This window comes from Scylla paramamosain, chromosome 11 (genome assembly GCF_035594125.1).
Source record: "Scylla paramamosain isolate STU-SP2022 chromosome 11, ASM3559412v1, whole genome shotgun sequence".
Taxonomy (NCBI): domain Eukaryota; kingdom Metazoa; phylum Arthropoda; class Malacostraca; order Decapoda; family Portunidae; genus Scylla; species Scylla paramamosain.
The window spans coordinates 5,305,001-5,310,000 of record NC_087161.1 but is presented as its reverse complement, the minus strand read 5'-3'; the positions used below and the strand labels follow the sequence as shown (position 1 = coordinate 5,310,000).

Sequence of the window (5,000 nt, the reverse complement as noted above, 5' to 3'; positions counted from 1 at the left end):
TTATTTTTATTTCACCTTTCTTATCAGATGGCTTACATTTTACCATACATTTCTCATCACTCTTGTTTCCACTTTGCGTCTCATCACAAGGCACAGGTTAGCATCACCTCTCACCCCTTACTGGCATGGTTATCTCCCTCACTCTTGCCCATCTACTCTTACTAACCCGTTCGCCTCATCCTCTAACCCAGCCCATCCCAGCCCCTAATCCTTCACTTCCTGACCACTGAGCCTCAATTCATTCACTCCCTCTTCCTCCCCTAAAAATGCTCCTGACTCCAGCACTTTCTCTCCCCCATTGGCGCTTAACCTCTCCATTTGCACAGCCACTCGTTTCCTTCCTGAGCCCTCTCCTGCAGAAGGCGTGGGAGCCATGGGAGGTACGCAGTGTGTCTTGTGCTGCGTGGTATGAAAGGCTTTCGACACTGACAGAACCCAACGTTTCCGCGTCGTTGCAAGGTCTGGCTATCCCTCCCGAACAGCCTTCCTGAGAGAGAGAGAGAGAGAGAGAGAGAGAGAGAGAGAGAGAGAGAGAGAGAGAGAGAGAGAGAGAGAGAGAGAGAGAGAGAGAGAGAGAATGTAAGATTTGTAAAGGAAGGAAGCAGGAATGAGGGAGAAAAGTGAGTGTGTGTGTAATATGGAAACACTGTAAGAGAGAGAGAGAGAGAGAGAGAGAGAGAGAGAGAGAGAGAGAGAGAGAGAGAGAGAGAGAGAGAGAGAGAGAGAAACAGAGAAACAGTATACCCAAGTTTGCACATTTTTCAAGAGAAGTATGTACATTCCTCTCTCTTTCCCCCCTCCCCCCAACCCAAGAAGGTCCCCCCAATCCTGAACCCTACACATCTCTCCCCACCCTCCCCACCCACTACTACCCTGTACCGTAGTGGGGAAGGGGGAAGCGGAAAGGGAGAGGGGAGGGGTGTTTGCGTGCGTCACTGGTCCTGGGGCGTGGGAAGGAAGTGGGAAGGAAATGGTAAGGAAAAACACGGGTAATTTTTAGGATATTTTCATGTAAGTGATTTTTTTTCCCCCTCAAGACGTGGGAGTGCTTCCTTGCCTCGTTTCCCTTTGTTTATTTTCTTTTATTTATTTGTTTGTTTATTTATTTTATTCAGTTATTTACGCGTGTTGTTGATTTATTTATTTTATTTTTGTTTATCTCCTTATCTCTATTTTTTTATATATATTTATTTTAGGGTTTTCGTTCTACTATTTATGTTTTTATTTATTTATTTATTTATTTATTTATTTGTTTATTTATTTTGTTATTGTTGTCTCCTTATTTCTTTTTTTATCGTGTTAAGGATAGGTGGGATTCATAGTATTTATCATAGTCATTATCATATGTTTTGTGTTTTTCTTTTTTTTTTCCTTCTTCCCTTCCCTCTTTTCCTTCTCCATGTTTCTGTAGATGTTTGTGTCAGTTTGGCTTTTGTGTTACTGTTATTCCCTTCATCCTTATCTTTCTTATTCGTGTCTTTGTTCATCTTAATTTCCTCCATCTCCTTCATTTGGGTCACTTTTTTTTTTATACTTATGTATACATAAATACATACATACATACATACATACATACATACAAAGGACATGCATATATTTACAGACAGACGATATTAATTTTATGATGGTGATAGAGTCTTTATTTTGCCTTTTTTTTTCTTCTTTTTTTCTTTGTTTCTCTCCTTTCCTTCCTTCTTTCTTCCTCCTTTTTCTATATTCAGTTTGTTAGCTACACCATTGCACATCCTCCTCTCTCTCTCTCTCTCTCTCTCTCTCTCTCTCTCTCTCTCTCTCTCTCTCTCTCTCTCTCTCTCTCTCTCTCTCTCTCTCTCTCTCTCTCTCTCTCTCTCTCTCTCAAACAGGGGATCCGGGCCCTTCACATCAGGATTACAACGCTACTGAGGTACAAACTAAACAGAGGGCGCTGCTTGAAGGGGATTCGAACCCACGCCCATTCCACTGTGAACTCAGCATTAACCCTTCGCACCACTGAACCTTTGATACCGGGAGGAGCATAAGATTAAGAACATATAAGGGAAGATACAAGAAGCCGTCAGACCTACACGTGGCAGTCCCTTAATGAAGTAAGCTTATCTGTTTCACCTGTTATCCCCGTCCGTAAATCTGCCTAATACTCTCTTAAGGCTTCTTAATGGTAGGTGGAATTAGAAGTAGATTGATAATGATAATAGTGACAGTAAAAGAGAGGAAGGGAAATGATGTTAATGGAAAGACTGTATGACTTTAGGGTTAAAAGACTGGAGGCTTGTTATTGTGAGAGAGAGAGAGAGAGAGAGAGAGAGAGAGAGAGAGAGAGAGAGAGAGAGAGAGAGAGAGAGAGAGAGAGAGAGAGACGGTGCTTTTGATAATAATGATAAAGAGCGAAGGAAATTAATAATGATGTGAAATGAGGAGTAATGATGTAAATGGGAAGATTAAAGACTCAAAGAAAAAAGAAAAAGGGTTTGTAATTGTGAAAGAAAATGGATAGTAATGATAAAGAGGTGGGAAGGAGGTTGTTAATGACGAAAAAAAAATAAGAGGAATGATGATAACGGTAGCACAAAGACCGGAAGAATGAGAAGAAAAACAAGCTTGTAATTCATGAGAGAAGCAGCACCTCCAGTAATAATGGTAGAGTGAAGAAGGATGTAGTTAATGGTTGAAAATTAAGAGGAATGATGATAATGTAAGAAAAAAAAAAAGAAAAAAAACAGCTTTGTAATTCGTAAGAGAAACAATTACTCCAATAATAATAATAGAGTGAGAAAGGAGATTGTTAATAATGGAGAATGAAGAAGAATGATCAAAATTGGGACACCGTAAAATGAAAACTCCGCTCAGAAGGAGAAGGGAAACACGAGCAATGAAGGACATCAGGGGACATCAGTTTGAATGGCGATGTCAGTGCTGCTCGGGTCGACTTCATTACTAACACCTTCAGGGCTGCGTGAAGAACAAACATCTGGTGCCTTAAGCTTCATTTCCAGTTTCATGTGTGCTAAATAGACCGTATGTAGGTAGTTAAAGATAATAATAATAATAAATAACCAGTGCGTCCATTTTTTTCTTTATTTCTTTCTTTAGATTTTGTTGTCCTCGGCCGGTGCCCCTCCTACATAAAACATAAATAAACAAAAATAAGGGAAGTTGCAAGAAGTCATCAGATCTACACGTGGCAGTCCCTGTAGCCATGCAGATTCAGGAAGGTAATACAAAAGATTCTAATTGCCTCCTTTAATGCACATAATGGTCTTGGGTTTACTTGCAGGACAGTGGGAAAGTCACGTGCGTTAGTCCTTACTTTTGCAGATTAGCCGAGTTAATACTGAATGCTGTACTTACCACCTTCCGTTCAGACCTTATTTCCAGCCCTTTGAGTCATGTGTGCTAAACAGATCCTATGTAGGTGGTCATGGAGGTTTAAGGAAGGTAATGCTGGATGTTCTGCTCGGTACCATATGAACTTAGTGCAGAAAGAACACCTCATACTTAAGACTACTTGCAGGCTACTATATGTGCTTAAATACACCATAATTAGATCACTTTGAAGATCAGATAAGTTATTAACGAGTGTTCTGCCTGTTGCCTCCTGAACTAGACTTTACTTCCTGGCCAGTGAGTCACACGTGCTAAGCAGATTTCTGTACTTGTATTAGGCAACTTAATTCTGGATGTTCTGCTTGTTATCTCCTTTACTTGGTGAAGAACAAACACTTCTGTATCTAGACCACTGAATCATACGTGCAAAGTTGGTCATATATAGTTAGTTATAAAGATTTAGTAAGTTAATACTGAATGTGTGGTAACTTTACGAAGCCAGTGAAGGCAGACCAAACAAGACAAGAACACGGGTGAATTACGAAAAGGAAAAAAAGAAAACAAAATACGAAGAAGAAAGATGAAATAAAGAAAAGTTAAATACCTAGCGCTCAACCCAGCAGTTCGGTTTTGAGACTAGATAAGACGGGACGGACGGCTGACCCAAACAGACCTCAAGCAAACACGAAAAGGTTACACACACAAGATACCGTGGCGAGGGGACCCAAGCAAAAAGGGCGCGACAAATGTTCCTCTGTGCCTTGAGCTGTATTGGCATCAAGAACAAGAACACGGTTTTGTCATTGTGGTGTGTGTGTGTGTGTGTGTGTGGGGGGGGGGAGATAGGAATTGCAACCAGAAAAGTCGTGTGGAAAAATAGTGATGAAAAACAAAACGTAGGTCATATTTGTCTTTGATTCACATGTTCCGAAATGTGGTGCGTCGTAACGAAAAGCAATAAACATAAAGGTAAAAAAAAGAAAAAAAAGAAAAAAAAAGGAAAGGAAAAATAGCAGGGACATGCGATCACAGAAAAAAATGTATTTTCCATTATTAAAAAATAATCATGAAAGACACACATCCGGACAGAGAGAGAGAGAGAGAGAGAGAGAGAGAGAGAGAGAGAGAGAGAGAGAGAGAGAGAGAGAGAGAGAGAGAGCACTATTACGTATGTATAAACAGAGTTGGAAAAAAAAACACGCAAAAACAAATATCAACAAAGATTGAACGAGCGAGCGAGCGAGCGAGAGAGAGAGAGAGAGAGAGAGAGAGAGAGAGAGAGAGAGAGAGAGAGAGAGAGAGAGAGAGAGAGAGAGAGAGAGAGGAAATTGGATCTAAAATACTGCACGAGTACTTGTTGCCTTCTTGTCCTCCAAACCATTTAATTTCGAGACTGACAGTATCAATTACTCGGCGACGGAGAGAGACACACAGAGAGAGAGAGAGAGAGAGAGAGAGAGAGAGAGAGAGAGAGAGAGAGAGAGAGAGAGAGAGAGTTACAATATACAATTATCAAGGAAAAATAGAGTGCAATAAAAATGTCAGGATGAAAAAAAGTAAATAGATAAATAGATTTGCATGTACACACACACACACACACACACACACACACACACACACACACACACACACACACACACACACACACACACACACACACACACACACACACACACACA

General features: G+C 40.5%; 1 long non-coding RNA gene across 1 annotated transcript in view; it reads left to right on the top strand.

The window, feature by feature from the left end:
- The window catches only part of LOC135104869 (uncharacterized), a 146,206-nt gene that overhangs the window by 107,594 nt on the left and 33,612 nt on the right, over positions 1-5,000 (top strand). The gene's annotated exons all lie outside the window — the stretch shown is intronic.